The sequence below is a fragment of the Macaca fascicularis genome, chromosome 11 (genome assembly GCF_037993035.2).
Source record: "Macaca fascicularis isolate 582-1 chromosome 11, T2T-MFA8v1.1".
Lineage (NCBI taxonomy): Eukaryota > Metazoa > Chordata > Mammalia > Primates > Cercopithecidae > Macaca > Macaca fascicularis.
The window spans coordinates 137680158-137697035 of NC_088385.1; the positions used below are offsets into that span (position 1 = coordinate 137680158).

A 16878-nucleotide genomic window follows, 5' to 3' on the forward strand; every position below is an offset into this window, starting at 1 on the left:
TCAGGTATAGAAGGGACCTTCCCGTGGACACTTGGCTCCCTGGACCTGACGGCTGGACTCGTCCTTTACAAGGCGGCTAGAGACGACCTGGTTCTTCCATCCCTTTCCCCTGGGTGCGGGTTTTATTCGGCTGCATGAACTTGCTGGATGATTCTAGAAAGCTGACAGGGGCAGGGATGTGACAGCATTTCCACAGCATGATGTGCTGTTATAAAAAGCACTGCTACAAAACAGACATAAGAGATGCAAACAGAAGAAGGCAGCTTATGCTCATTCGAGTTAATTAATCCAGAGGCTGTGCAGGAACCCACATGGTTTCCGGGTGGAGAAGGGGCAGTGCTCTGGGGAACCCTGGCGCACAGCCAGCACGTGTGCAGCAGGACGGCCTGCATGTGCTGTCACCGCAGGATGGGGCCTGAGGGACACGCCAACCAACTTAGGGGACAGGTGGATCGAGGCAGGAGCCAGGGTAGGGGCAGGGTCAGGAGGGCTGTGGGAGCTGTGGGAGCTGTGAGGAGGGACCCAGATTCCACCACAGGGCATCCTTCTCCCCGGGGGGACAGAGCTGTCCACGGCAGCTGCCAGTGATGAAGCCCTTCTTCCCACAGCCACTGCCGGCTGCAGCCAAGCAGATCCAGTTCAAGCGCCCAGCGCCTGCCGCAAAACATGGTCAGACCACAAAGCAAACATGGCAGCCTTTGAGAATGAGTGAAGCAACACTGCAGGCACCCACAGCACTGGCTTCATCAGAAGAAAAGGTACATATGTATTTATTCTATATATCTGTACTTATTCTGTATTTATGTTTATTACAAACTTCATACATATTGTAAATATTTTTATATTTATATATTGTAAATAACAAAGCAAAAGACTCAGAGCACAGAGATGACGATTGCAAAAGTAACTGTTGGATTGCAGTGGGATCACAGGTCAGTATTTTTAAATATTCTTTATTGTTAGTATGATACTTTAAAAGACAGGTAAGTGTTCACACGCGCATGTGTGTGTGTGCATGTGTATGTGGGTGCATGTATGTGTGTGTGCGCGCATGTGGGTGCATGTGTGTGTACATGTGGGTGCATGTGTGTGTGTGTGCACGCACGTGCATGTGGGTGCATGTGTGTGTGTGTGCACGTGCGTGCATGTGGGTGCATGTGTGTGCATGTGTGTGTGTGTGCACGTGCGTGCATGTGGGTGCATGTGTGTGCATGTGTGTGTGTACATGTGGGTGCATGTGTCTGCGTGTGTCTGTGTACATGTGGGTGCGCATGTGTGAGGTGCGTGTGCTTACTGGAGATATAGATGTGCTCAGAAAATGAGCTGCATAAATGCATTAGCGATTCTCTGATCTGGGTCTAATTAGACATCAGTGATGGGTCTGAACAGTCTTTGAAGTTTGGAGATGTGACTCTAGGACAGGGCAGGGTGGGCTGACCCCCACCTGGGGGGCCGATGGCATGTCTGGTCCCCAGTGACAGGGGGTAGCCAAGGACGTGGGCACAGGAGTGGGGCAGGAAGGTGCCAGTGGAGAAACACAGGAAGCCCGGTCAGCATGACACAGCCGAGCTGCCAAACTTCAGGATAGGGGTCATTTTGAAAGCCCTCTAGGCTGACCCAGGCCTGGAGCATGGCTGTCCATGCAGAAATCCCATCCCCAGCAAGACCCCCAACATGCTCCCCTCCAGCTCACTTTCCAGCCTCCACCCACATCTCTGCAGGCACGCATGGAGTTCAGAAGTGAAGGGAAAGAGTTGCCAATTCTGATGGGAAGGAAAATGGCAAGCAGAGAACTAAGCAGCTGGGTCTGTCTCCCCGCGTGGGTCTTCACGTCGAGGGATTATCACCGCACTGAGGGATGACATGCGGGGAGGCCAAGCTGAATTTCCCCCTTCAGGGGGATTTAAAGTGAAACATAACTAGTAAACAAGGAAATCTAAATGAGAAAAAAATGATCAGACAGATCAAAAGAAAACCTTGTCATAAACGCTGATTTGTTTCTGGCTGGAGCTAAATAAATGCAAGATGCAGCATTTTGAAAAACAGCAGCAGGTGTCCTGTGGGGGGGGGGGCGGTGACATCCACAGCCCCCGTGTTCATCACTGAAGAGGACACCCCACCTGGAGAGCCACCTCCTTCCCTAGGAACTCAGACTCAAGGGAAAGAACTCCTCTCCCCAGTCAGCCTAAGAAAACCCCCACGACAGAGTCAAATTCTCATCTCATTCTACTGCCAACGACATAAGAGAATTCTGGGGCAAGTTATTTCCTTTTAAAGAAGTCTGTGGTTGCCATCTTTTTTTTATATATATATAAAAGCTCCCAGTGTGTGCGAGAGACACGGAGACGCATCACTGAGCCTGGTAGGCCCCAGGCAGCTTCACCTTTCTGGTCTGAGGTCTCACAAGCTCCAGCATCAGCAGCACATCAAAGTTCAAACTGCTGGGAGCACAGGAAGACTGAACAGCAGTCCCTGGCTTTTCTCCAGGACTCCAGAGAGGGCATCGGAAGCCCCACTGCCCACCCCGGGGCTCACACCCCCTCTGCCACCGCCTCCCTGTGCATAAGCTCCTTGGGCACTGTGGCCGTCACCCACTGCTTGCCAACCCTGGTTCGCTCTGTCCACTCACAGGGAAGACAACTTCCTGGACGCCTTCATTAGCGAGGCCCATGCGGCCAGGTCTCACCACGCATTGTGAGCAGAAGACCTGAGCGCTGACGCCCTGTGCCTAGTCCTCCAGAATCACATCCCCCACCCCCAGACGCCCTGTGCCAAGTCCTCCAGAATCACATCCCCCACCCCCACCCCAGACACCCTGTGCCAAGTCCTCCAGAATCACCCCCCACCCCCACCCCAGACGCCCTGTGCCAAGTCCTCCAGAATCACCCCCCACCCCCACCCCAGACGCCCTGTGCCAAGTCCTCCAGAATCACCCCCCACCCCCACCCCAGACGCCCTGTGCCAAGTCCTCCAGAATCACCCCCCCACCCCTACCCCAGACGCCCTGTGCCAAGTCCTCCAGAATCACATCCCCCACCCCCACCCCCAGACGCCCTGTGCCAAGTCCTCCAGAATCACCCCCCACCCCCACCCCCAGACGCCCTGTGCCAAGTCCTCCAGAATCACCCCCCCACACCCCTACCCTCTGGCCGTAGCCTGCAATGCTCACAGTACCAGAGCTGGTGGGGTCTCTGAGGGACAACCATGAGCAGAAGTTCCCGCCAACCCAGATGGATATGCCGCTGAAGCAAGAAACACACGTGAGAGGTTGGGGGCTGTTTGCTGCTATGGCATGAGCTAGACTCTCCAGGCAGATACAGGAATAGAATTCCTCCCCTCCAACCCTTCCAAGCAATACTCATGTGACATTTCCATCAAAGTAAAGCCAAGTCCCCATCAGTGAATACATCCCTTTCTACCGTTACCAACAAAGTTACAGTGTATGGGTTCACGCCCAATAACTCTGTGACTCATTCCTGCCTGCAACTGTCAGGCCCTGTTCTAGGCACTGGGGATCCCAAAATGCAGGAAACATACAAAGCTCTGTTCTCCTTGTAGAGGGAGAGACCAATGTGCAATGTGCTACTTAGTACCTCGACGCAATGTGCTAAGTAGTGATAAGCACTGTAAAAACAAAGCTCCGTGAAGGGGATGGAGGATGAAGGAGACCGGGTGGTCAGCAGAGGCCGCTCGGACGTGGCTGTGCTGGAGCCGCTCACATGGGCTCACAAGAAGATCTCCTCCCAAGTCGCATGTGCTGAAGTCATCTGGTAACTTGAAAATAATCGTAGTGGGGCCGGGCGCGGTGGCTCACGCCTGTAATCCCAGCACTTTGGGAGGCCGAGGCGGGCGGATCACGAGGTCAGGAGATCGAGACCATCCTGGCTGACACGGTGAAACCCCGTCTCTACTAAAAAATACAAAAAACTAGCCGGGCGAGGTGGCGGGCGCCTGTAGTCCCAGCTACTGGGGAGGCTGAGGCAGGAGAATGGCGTGAACCCGGGAGGCGGAGCTTGCAGTGAGCTGAGATCCGGCCACTGCACTCCAGCCTGGGCAGCAGAGCGAGACTCCGTCTCAACAAAAAAAAAAAAAAAAAAAGAAAAGAAAATAATCGTAGTGGAAATATTTACACTGTGGGAATGGGCAAACTGCAAACCAAAGGGTCCTGGGCTTTTTCTTGACTTCCCCAGAAAGCTGGTTAACAGGACACCCCTGGATATTTGAACTGAGAGCAGAGGACAATAAGGGAGTGAGCTGGGTGGCTCTTTGCAGTGAGGAGGAGCATTGTGCACAGAAGAAACCGCCAGTGCGGAGGCACCGCAGTGGGAATTGTGTGATCTGCAGGGAGGCTGGTGCGGCGGGACCAGTAGGCAAAAGGGCTGCGGACGGGTGTAGGAGGAGCGGGCTGCAGATTGTACCTTGTAGGCCACGGTAGGAGCTTTGCTTTGTATCCTGAGCATGAGAAGACGTCTTTTTGATCTTTCTGTATCTTTTAATGTATACACCAAAACCACAGGCCCAAAGCAAAAACTACAAACAGGGACAGAAGGAAGGGAGAGTTTCATGACCACAGACATGGGCATTTCCTTCCAAGAGCAATGGCCCTGCATGGTTTCAGAATTGCTGGGAGCTGCGCTTCTAGATCCTCAGCAGGTTGGCCCACAACCCTCAGAGCCCTAAACGCCCTACCCATGGGCAGCCGGCGGGTGGCCAGCTGCACGCTGGCATCTGAGCTGTGCGGGGTAGGTATCTCCTCCCACGGGAAGCAGGCGGCCCCTGCATGTGCACTTGCTAATCTCCAGGACCAAAGACATCACCCAGGAAAGATAATCAAGCCAGACTATTCGGTGCTCCCAGCCAAGTGGCTGGTAAACCCGACCCTCCCTGCATCTGGAAAATGGAGAGATGGGGCTGAAGCATAAGCTGGCAGGACAGGGAGGATGGCAGGGAGTCCCTAGCACAAGCTGCCGGCAGCAGCGAGGAGGAGCCCCACCGATTGCCGAGAGGCATATGTGCACACCACATGACACAAACACAGGCCCCAAGTCTTAAACAAATCACACCAGGATGGAGATTGCAGGATGGCGTGTTTCCATCGTGTGTCCAGGCACAGTGCCTGGGAGCAAAGATCTCCACGTAGAAAGAGATCGACAGTGTGGTAGGAGTCGGGGGGTGGAACAGGATATTTTGTACAGAGATGGGGACAAAGAGAAGCGATGGGGATGGCCCAGACCTTTACGGAGGAGACAAAATGTCCCGGCTGCAGCCTGAGGTTTGCAAGGTCACGATGGGCAGCGTTGAAGGATTTCTCCTTTCTCGCCTGGTGGAATGATCCACCCCTTTCTCCACTGGCGCTGTTACTCTGAGCGTAACAGCGAACCAGAGGCTCAGGTTCAAATCCAGTCCCCTCTATTCACTGCGTGACCTTGGACATGTGCCTCAAGCTCTCTGCACCTGTCTTCTCATCTGTAAAACGGGGACAGTAACGGTGCCTGACTTACAGGGCAGCTGTGGTGACAGATTTGATTAGAACCATATGTGGCTCACTGGGTGGAAAATGGTGCCTAATAAACGCTAGCTAGAATTATAACTGCCACTGTATTCATCCCTTCTCACCCTGCTTTAAAGATACCACCTGAGACCGGGTAATTTTTAAAGAAAGGAGGTTTAATGGACTCACAGTTCCACATGGCTGGGGAGGCCTCAAGAAACTTACAGTCACAGCAGAAGGTCAAGGGGAAGCAAGGCACATCTTACAAGGCAGCGGGAGACAGCGCGAGCACACAGGAAACCGCCACGTTTAACACCATCGGATCTCGTGAGAACTCCCTATCGTGCAAACAGCATGGGGGAAACTGGCCCATAATCCAGTCGCCTCCCACCAGGTCCCTCCCTCAGCACGTGGGGATTACAATTCAAGATGAGATTTAGGTGCAGACACAGAGCTAAACTATATCAGCCACATTATTGCTATTATCATTATATTGGTATTGTCAATATTGTAATTAAAAATGCCTTTATGGTACAATAAACAGGAAGCCAACATCCCTCCGTCTCATTTGAAATTCAGTCCCTCCCCACCCACCAACCCTCGGAGCTAATGTGAAACATCTCTTTAAACAATGGTAATTGTGCAAAACAATAACTATATAGTAACGTAACCTTTGCGGTATATAGATAACTGTATGCCAATTAGCTTGACAGTGGTCATTTCACAATGTATACATCATCAAACACCCTGCCATACATCTTAAATAGCTACGGTTTTTACTTGTCAATTATACCTCAACAAAGCTGGCGGAAAAAATATCTTCTCTGAAAGGCAAATGTCAACTGGACAGTTTCACATTAAGCCGTCATCACCCTGTAGCACATTCCACCATCCACTTCTGAGTCTTCCTGTTCTCTGCCTCCACCGGCCTCTGGTCTACCCACTGCCTTCTACCCCGTTTCCAGAATCATCTTTCTCAAGCATCAGTCTGGATGGCTGCTGCTCTGCACAAGAATCCCCCTCTCCACACTTAGCTTGTGCTTTCCACTGCACGCTCCACTCTCTGAAGTCGCAGGCCCACAGGTCCTCGTCTGGAGCCCTAGGGCTGAACACGTGCAGAAATTCAGAAAGGCTTGGATTTATAAGATGTGCACCAAACATAACTAATGCTCCCAGCGGTGTCTGACACCGTCTTTCATTATTAAATATATTCATAGTTCTGCTGTGAAATATGTAAATACAAATCAAATGGGATTAAAAAAAGATGAGAAATTGTCTCACATCCGTTGGTTCAGATTTCAATGCCAAATCAGTTATTTTTCAGGATCTTTTGGTTTTCAGGGCCTTTTGAATATCGGAGTTGTGAGGAAGGGGTGGGGCATCCTAGCCCGTTGCTTCACAACAGGGTGAGGGGCAGAGATTCGGTGAGCCGAAGCCCACGCAGGGGCCCCATCCCCTCCAGCCGTGGTTTCCAAGCTTACTCTCAGATCACTTCTGTCTTACGAGTTGATTTTACATAAACTCCAAAATTTCCATCTCCATCCCAGCTCCCTCCTCCAAGGTCCACGCTCACCCCCACCACCCACCCAGCCTGCCCCAATGGAGGTCTCAGAGATACCACAACTGCATTCAGAATGAAACCAGGCTCCCGGCCTTCCTGCCAGTCTCCCCACCCCACAGCATTCCCACGTCAACAGGTGGCAGTTCCAGCCTCCCACTGCTCAGGCCTCAGACCCGTTGCCCTCCTTCCTCTGTTCTCTTTGTCCTGTGGACTGTGACTTCAGGACGTATCCAGAACCTAAGCCCTTTCTTCACAGCTACTGCTACAAGCCTGGCCTGAGTCATCACCATCCCTCGCCGGGTTATGAGAATGGCCTCTCAATGGGTTTCTCCTGGTCTGTTCTTATTCCCCATTAGTAAGCTGTCAGCACCAAAAAATAAGCCACGCACTATTATTTTGCATATCACCTTTTAATGACTTCCCATCTCAGAGTTAAACCAAAGATGCTAAAGGCTCCGCATGACCTGGCCTCTCCTCCGTTCCCTGGTTCAGTCACTCTCTGACCTCACTGCCACTGCCACCGACCTCAGGGCCTTTGCACCTGCTGCTGCCCCTGCCTGGAGCTCTCTTCCATGAACACCCATGTGGCTGGCTTCCTCACCCACCTAAGGTCTTTACTCAAATGGCCTCTTCTCAGAGAAGCTTTCCCCAAACATCCAACTAAAATTACAAACCCCTCCACCTCCCTCCCTCCTCCTCTGCTGTCTCCACAGCACTCCCTACCTTTGAATGCAGCAGATGCCTTTACTCATTTCTTTTGCTAGCTTTTCTGCTCCCACTAGAAGGCAAACTGCACAGGGGCAGGGATTGTTTTTTAACCTGTTTCGTTCACTATTGTATTTTCTGTGCCTGGTACATAGTGGACCCTCAGTAAACCAGTATTGCACACATGAATGAATGAATCTCATTTCCTTCATTGCACAGGTGAAGAAGTGGGAGCTCAGAGAACTCAGGCCATTTACCTAAGAACACACAGCCCAGAGGTGGCAGAGGCAGATTGTGTGTGATTCCAGCCCGTGCTCTTCCTGCCACACCCGGCCGTCTGCAGTCAGGAAGCACGCATCCCCCTAGAGGGAGGACACGTGGCACCATGAGTGGCTCTGGTGAACACAAGTGTTTGCCAGTTGCTGGCCAGCTTAGGGATGGCTGTGGGTTTCTTAAGCCATAACGTCTTATTTGTTGCCACACTGCCTTCGCTTGATCTAGACCAGTGGTTCTCAAAGCACCATTAGCATCACCCGGGGGCCCTGAAAGAAATGCACGTTCTCTGCCCAAACCCAGGACCTGCTGAATCAGAAACTGGAGGAGGGGCCCAGCCCTCTGTCTTTCAAGCCTTCCATGTGGTTCTGGTGTAATCTGGACTCTGACCTAGACGCCGAGTCTCCCGAGAGCAGGACATTTGTCTGGTTCATTCATTCCAATGCACTTAACACTGTCGTGCCACAAAGCTGGTGTGGAGAATGTGTTTGATGAATGAATAACTGAATGCCACCTCCACTGTGACTGATTGTAAAAGCATGACGTCAACAGGTATTTGTTAATGTCCTCTTCGATACTTAAGAATGTTCAAGGGGCAGATATAAAAGTCGTTAGGAGTGACTATTTTTTGTTGAAGAATTCACAGTACAGCTGGGGGATTAAATCACCAACATGTTGAATATCAAATGCCACCATCAATGAGAAGTGCACAGTTCTGCAATGATTTAGTGCACAGACTCCATCCCAGGCCAGGTGGGCAAAGGCAAGGTCCAACACTCTGTGTTGTGTGGCCTTTGGGAGGTGGTATAATGCCTCTGCACCCCCAGCTTCGTCTGTGAAGGAGGGATTTTAGCTCCTTCCTTGTGAGATTGTCAGGAAGATTAAATAAGCTATGAAAGAAAGCTGCTTGAACAGGCCCCTGGCACCTAATAAACACTTTGTAGGTGTTAGTTATCATCATCACCATGACCATCACCTCATCACCATTACATCATCATCACCTTCATCACTACCATTACATCATCACTGTCATGACCATTACATCACCATCACCATCACCATTACCACCATTACATCATCACTATCACAACCATTACACCACCATCACCTCATCACCATTACATCATCATCACCTTCGTCACTACCATTACATCATCACTGTCATGCATTACATCACCATCACCTCATCACCATCACCATTACCACCATTACATCATCACTGTCATGACCATTACATCACCATCACCATCACCATTACCACCATTACATCATCGCTATCACAACCATTACACCACCATCACCTCATCACCATTACATCATCATCACCTTCGTCACTACCATTACATCATCACTGTCATGCATTACATCACCATCACCTCATCACCATCACCATTACCACCATTACATCATCACTATCATGACCATTACATCACCATCACCATCACCTCATCACCATCACCATTACCACCATTACATCATCACTATCACAACCATTACACCACCATCACCTCATCACCATAATCACCTCATCACCATTTCATCATCATCATCACCTTCATTACTACCATTACATCATCACTATTACAACCATCACTGCATCACCATCGCCACCAACACATCATCATCACCATCACAACCATCACCTCATCACCATCACCACCATTACATCGTCACTATCATGACCATTACATCACCGTCACCACCATCGCTACCATCACCATCACCACCACCATCACCACCACCATCACCACCACCATAACCATCATCATCATCACCTCATCACCATCACTACCATCACCTCATCACCATCAACTCATCACCATCACCACCATCACCATCACCACCATCACCATCACCACCATCACCGTCACCACCATCACCTCATCACCATCACCACCATCACCTCATCACCTCGTCACCGTCACCACCATCACCTCACCACCATCACCTCACCACCATCACCTCACCACCATCACCTCATCACCATCACCTCATCACCATCACCTCATCACCATCACCTCATCACCATCACCGTGACTACCATCACCTCATCATCATCACCTCATCACCACTATCACATCACCACTATCACAACCATAACATCATCACCATCACTGTTACATCATCACCTTCATCACTACCATCACTATCACCATCATCATCTTTTACTCTTTTCTTTGTAACTATTTTTTATTTTGTATTAAAATTTCATTTTTTGTAACTATATTTTTATTTATTAAAGTTGTTTCTTTTTTTTTTTTTTTTTTTTTTGAGAGTCTTGCTGTGTCGCCCAGGCTGGAGTGCAGTGTCATGATCATAGCTCACTGCAGCCTCACTCTGTTGGGCTCAAATAATGTTCCTGCCTCCTGAGTAGCTTAGATGACAGATGCACACCACCATGCCCAGCTATTTTTTTAAAACTTGTGTTTGTAGAGATGAGGTCTCGCTCTGTTGCCCAGGCTGATCTCAAACTCCTGGGTTCAAGCGATCCTCTTGACTTGGCCTCCAAAAGTGAGGATAACAGGTGTGAATCACTGAATCTGATGACCACCCCAGCCCCATCATCGCTACTGCGATAAGCCGTGAGTTTAACAATGTCCCCCACGGAGTGAGAAGGGGAGGGCCTTCTGGTTTGTTACTTTCTGCTCACGAGGCTGGGCGATGGGGAGATGCCTTTTCTCCTCTTTTAGCAGCTGGACCCTTGGGAAGTGAAAAGGGAATCAAATATATTCGTTGAAAATTTGGTAGGAAATTCACAGCCCAGACACATTTTACGTGGTCTGCTCAGTATTCGCACACATGAAAATGGAAAATGTTGAAATAAAATGGCCACTTTTAGGGCAGGTTGTGGTCATATGCACCTGTAGTCCCAGCTACTCAGGAGGCTGAGGTGGGAGAACTGCTTGAGCCCAGTTGGAGAGGTCCCGGCTGCAATGGGACATGTTTGTGCCACTGCACTCCAGCCTGGGTGACAGTGAGACCCTGTTGCAAAAAGAAAAAAAAAAGGGGCCAATTTTTAAAACCAGAAGATTCTACATGAGAATCTGGTTTTCTGGCATCTTTTGAAAAACCCAAAGATCTAGCAGCACCGAGCCCAGGAAATTCAGCGGGCGCTGAGTCTCGGCTGCCCCTGCAGGGAAGTAGGCAACGTGGCCACAGTCCCCGGCACTCCCCGCTGCCCTGGGCTCTGCAGGGTTCTCTCACGTCTTGCCTGATTCTTGCATTTCACTTCTTGATCTGGCCCCCACAGGCCTTTTGAGTTTGCCATTCCTGAGACTACTAAAAACAAAGTGTCCACGAGAAAAAAGGTGGAGGAAATGGGCCAAAGTACCCTTGTGGGAGCAGCTAATTGTTTTCCTATGACTGATTTCTCTAATATTGCTGAAATGTATTTTAGTAGCTTAAAAGTATTTCAGAAGTAGTTACGAAAGTGACCACAGGCACTTTCTGTGATTAACCAGGAAATATTCACTAATCTGTCTCTGATGATATAAATGTATTTCATAGCTTTGTCTTCCCTCAGGAGAATTTATAAATTAGGATGAAGAGGCCGGGCGCGGTGGCTCACACCTATAATCCCAGCACTCTGGGAGACAGAGGTGGGTGGATCACGAGGTCAGGAGTTCGAGACCAGCCTGGCAAACATGGAGAAACCCTGTCTCTACTAAAAATACAAATTAGCCGGGCATGGTGGCAGGTGCCTGTCATCCCAGCTACTCAGGAGGCTGAGGCAGGAGAATCACTTGAACCCAGGAGGCGGAAGTTGCAGTGAGCTGAGATCATGTCACAGCACTCTAGCCTGGGCAACGAAAGGGAAACTCCATCTCAAAAAAAAAAGAGAGAGAGAGAGAGAGAGAGAGAGATGGGGGAGCAATGTCCTCCAACCTCCCTCTCACATCTGGATGCTACTGCTGCCCAGCGCACACTATTCTGCACTTGCTGGCACATATGACGTCCCTGTCCTTCCTCTGTCCCTCACACAGTCCTGCCGGTACCCCCCATCCAGCAAGCGGGAGTCCTCACCTCCCATGGCATCTCAGTCCCGTTCCTGTCCATTCCTGCTCCTGAGCCTTGGCACCTGTTGTTCCCCCTTCCCATCGGAATCGTCTCCTTTCCTTTCTGGCCCAACAATCCAACTCCTTTCCAACCTTCAAAACCCAGCCCAAGTCCTGCCTCCTCCAGGAAGCCCTTCATTCCCCTCTCTCCAGCCTCCAGCCCCATCTCATGCTCTGAGCTTCATTTACGAGTATTCCCCAACCCACTGATGAGCGGGTTCCATCCATTCTTGGTGCCACATCACATCCGGTCTGTTTAGTTCATTTTGTAATATTTTTATTTAAATCAATTCTCTTTAACATTTTCTCAAGGAGACTCACCTTCAAGGAGACTTGAGATCACTACACTGAAATGGAGAACCAGCATCATCATTCACTACAAATAGTAGCCATGAAAATAAATACAAGAAAAGCCAACTGCAATTAGATCTCGGCTAAATGCGCCACCTTGCCCCGGTCACTGCAAGTCACCCGAGACCTATTCTTTCTGCACGGGCTGAAGGGAGACGCGCTGTTGGAGAGGTAGTGGATGTGCATTGGTACCCACCAGAGACGTCCTCATTGTCAGAGCCAGAAAGATTTCGGGAGACGAGAAAGGGAGTCCAGTGCCAAATGGTTCAATGGTACGGAAAGCATTTGGGGACATCTCCGCAGAGCATATTCACTTTCTCACCTAGTGTATGTTGTATTATCCTGTCTTCTGTTGAACACGTGATATCTTGTTTCATTCCCAGATGAAGCAGGAAGCTCAGTGGCTTCGCTACCTGTCTGCCAAGGTGACCACACAGTAGAACTCACAGAAGAAACCAGATGTAGACTGTGCTTAAACTGTTGTCCCGAACCTCATTAAAAGTCTTCTTTGGTAGCTGCAAGCCCCACGGGGGATTTGCAAAGATGGAATCGGGAATTCCTTATGAAATTAACCTCCTCCAGACTTTGGTGCATTAAACACTCAGGACGTCAGCCTTCTGTCCTAAGCCCTCTGTGTCCTAAGAGAAGTCGGTGACTGTGTGTCGATCAGACTTGCTAACCAGTAATTGAAAAATCAATATTCAGATCTCCAGTGGCTATACCCTCGTATCCCAGCTACAGTCAGTAACAACAATGAAATGTAATAATCCTTTTCAGGAAGACCCTGGGAGGGCTGTCAACCCAATTAATTCCAGCAAAGTAACGTGGCCTCTTTCATCAAAAGATTCTTACACACACACAAACATACACACCTTCACACATGCACATGGTGTGGACACATACAACACACACTTTATTCTGTTTTGTTTTGCTTTCTGCTAAAATGAATAGAAAGACTCTTTAAAAAAAGAAAAAAGAAAAAGAAAATAGCTCTAGGTGAAAAGCACTCATTTATGTACTCAATGCATCATTTTCTTTTCTGCAAAGCTCCTCACTCTCCCAGGAGGCTGCTTTGAAATCTTTGCTGGAGGACAGGGTCAGCCCCAGGACGACATGAAGGCTGTGCCTCCGGGTCCTGCCACACAGGCAGCTGACTCCTGAATCTCCCCCCAGTGACTGACGGAGTGCCAGCCATGCCTAGTTTGTTCTCATCACAGAAAAATACTAAATAGGTGAGGTGATGGATGTGTTAACTTGATTTAATCCTTCCACAATGTATAAATAGATCAAAACATCACAGTGTACACTTATAGACACTATTATCTTTAAGATAAAAAATTAAGTATTTTTAATTTTTTAAAATTTGACCCAGTTTGAATAGCTCCTTCTGAACCCACCCTGATTCCCAGTGAAAATTAGAGCCTACCTCCAAGCCAGGCTTTCCAACTTATCTTCACATTGAAATTACCAGGGGACTTTTTAAAATTCCCAAAGCCCTGGCCACACCCCAGAGCAGCTCACCCACAGTCCTCAGGGTGAGGCACTGGTACGGCCCCCTCAGGCTCCCCACGTGTGGATGTGGTTAGAAACCGCTGTTCTTGAGTGAGTTTCTGGGAGGGATTGGAGTCTGACTCTGAGACACAAACCTACTAAGAATTCATTACATCTTTACAAGAAACACATGAAAGCATTCTTCTGCAGACGCTTCTATACCAGGAAGGCAATCCCCACACCAACGGGGAAAGGCAAGTGTAGAGTCAATAACACAGCGCCAAGCGGTCTCCCCAGTGAGGGCTCTCAGCACAGCACTGAACATGAAGGAAGCAGAAATCCACCTTGAGGAATGTCATCCCCACACCCTAGGCTGAAGCTCAAGGCCACCCGCCAAGTGACAACACACATAATTGTTCCTTATCAACCTCATCTCCCGTGAGACCAGGTGATAGACTCCCCGGGGCCACAGCACAAAGAGGCCAGCGGGCCCCAAACAATAAGCTCAAGCTTGCATCATCCCCCCTGTCCCTCAGCTCCGCCCATCAGGGTCCCTGCCAGAATAAACAATCCCAGCAACGCTCCATGACGTCTTCCAATCCACCCGAGGGCTCCCCGCAGCCCTCTCTCATCAGTGGACGGCACACACTTTTTGGCTGGTAAAAAAGTTGAGGATCTTGCACTAAAGAAGGATGACAGATGCGGTTAGAGAAATAAGAGGGTTTACATCTGCACCAGGTGGCAGGTGGAGCTCCCTGCATTTCTCCCGAACACAAAACTTACTTCTTTTGGAGCCCTCCTCTTGCCAGGAGCAGCTGGAGACTCCCCCATTCTTTTTTTTTTTTTTTTTTTTGAGACGGAGTCTCGCTCTGTCGCCCAGGCTGGAGTGCAGTGGCCGGATCTCAGCTCACTGCAAGCTCCGCCTCCCGGGTTCCCGCCATTCTCCTGCCTCAGCCTCCCGAGTAGCTGGGACCACAGGCGCCGCCACCACGTCCAGCTAGTTTTTTTTTTTGTATTTTTTAGTAGAGACGGGGTTTCACCGTGTTAGCCAGGATGGTCTCGATCTCCTGACCTCGTGATCCACCCGTCTCGGCCTCCCAAAGGACTTCCCCCATTCGAGGCACCTCTCGTTTGCTATACTTTTGAAGAAATGCAGTTTTTAAAAACTGCCCAGAAAAGCCTAGGATGGCAAGGACTCCCCCTTGCATTTTACTAGCACAACGATCCTCACCCCCAAGGTGTCGCCCGGACGGCTGGCTGCGCTAGGCGCAAGTTGCACAAGAGCTTCCATGAGGAAGTGGATTGTCGCCCCAGAGCAAGTGCAGCCGGGGGAAAGCAGGGTGCACACTCTAGCGTTCAACATCATCCAACGAGAGCAATGCACTTGGACTTCAAGAGAAGGATAACATCTTCTCAGGGTGCATACTCCAGGTCATATCCATTGGGCTAAGCTTGCTGTTACCAGGAAAAGTTGATTAAATATCATTTTCCTAGGTCCTGGGTATGGAACCAGAAACTGACTTTAAAAATTAGGAGGTTAATGGGAAGTCAAGACACCACAATCCACAATGGACTTGTTGGTTCTAACATGGACCCAGCACATGGCTGGAACGTCCACTTTCCACACAGAGCCAGAAACATTTTCTGTACAGGGTCATTTTTTGTAGATCTTGCAGGCTAGACTGTCCCCATCACAACCACTTTGCCATCGGGAGCAAACCCAGTGATAGAGGATTCATAAATGGATGGGGAGCACTGCTGCTAGGCATGGAGGTTGCCTGGGTATTGCATGCACTGTTCCAAGGAATATCATGCTGTTTCCTAGGACTGCCTTGACACATTCCCACTAACTGGATGGCTTAGAACAGTGGAAATTTATCCTTTCACAGTTCTGGAGGCCAGAAGTCTGGAATCGAGGTGTTACCAGGGCTGGGCTCCCTTGAGAGGCTCCAGATGGGGGCTCCTTCCAGCCCCTTCCAGCCTCTGCCCTGGCCCTCATGTGGCCTTCCCCTTTGTCTCTTAGAAGGGCAGTTTTCTCTGGGTTTACCACCCACCCAGGTGCTCCAGGACGATCTCACCCAGAAATCTGTAATTGAATTACAATTGCAAAGACCCTTTTTCCAAATAAGGGCGTATTCCCAGGTTCTAGTGATTGGGACACAGGTATATTTGGGAAGCCACCATCCAACCCCTGATAGAGACACTAAAAATCACTTGTTATTCTGAAACTCAAAGTTAACTGTGCATTTGCATCTTATCTGACAGCCCAGATGGCTGCCCTGCCCTACATCTACACCACTGCCCCAGCCAAACCACTTCCCGGGCCTGGAGGCAGAGACGCACGGAGGAGGCCTGTTGAGCGGAAACTCTCAGTGTCTGCAGGGGTGTCCACAGCCCCTCTTCCTCCCAAGAGGCAAGAAACGGACAGCTGTTTCCTGATAGCCTCAGGACTGATTACCAGCACATGCCATGAGCTGGTTATGCTGGTTATAGGTTAACTATGTCCTCTCCCACCTGTGTAACTGAGTCAAGCAAGCTTCTTCACCACAACCTGTGACCATCAGCCCTGTAGGGTATTTCCTGGAAACTCAAAAATTATCCTAAGTCCCAGGGCCAGGGAGGCTGTGGACACAGGGAAGGGGAATGAAACAGTGGTCTCTTTTCTCTTTTGACAGTCACGCCTTTGTCTATGGGCACTTGCTTCTCTGTAAAAATGGATGCGCTGGCCAGACGCAGCGGCTCACACCGGTAATCCCAGCACTTTGGGAGGCCGAGGAGGGTAGATCATGAGGTCAGGAGTTCAAGACCAGCCTGGCCAAGATGGTGAAATCCCGTCTCTACTAAAAATACAAAAATTAGCCGGGCACAGTGGCAGGCGCCTGTAATCCCAGCTACTTGGGAGGCTGAGGCAGGAGAACCGCTTGAACCCGGAGAGCAGAGGTTGCAGTGAG

General features: G+C 49.9%; 1 protein-coding gene and 1 long non-coding RNA gene across 40 annotated transcripts in view; one reads left to right on the plus strand and one right to left on the minus strand.

Moving 5' to 3' along the window:
* Positions 1–16878, minus strand: part of RIMBP2 (RIMS binding protein 2) — a 328353-nt gene that overhangs the window by 177478 nt on the left and 133997 nt on the right. The gene's annotated exons all lie outside the window — the stretch shown is intronic.
* Positions 678–2043, plus strand: LOC123567620 (uncharacterized). Of its 2 annotated transcripts, XR_006690712.2 has the most exons (3): positions 678–758; positions 868–932; positions 1722–2043. It is a non-coding gene; the product is annotated as an uncharacterized lncRNA (long non-coding RNA). The 2 variants fall into 2 exon arrangements; XR_012419789.1 differs by lacking the exon at positions 868–932.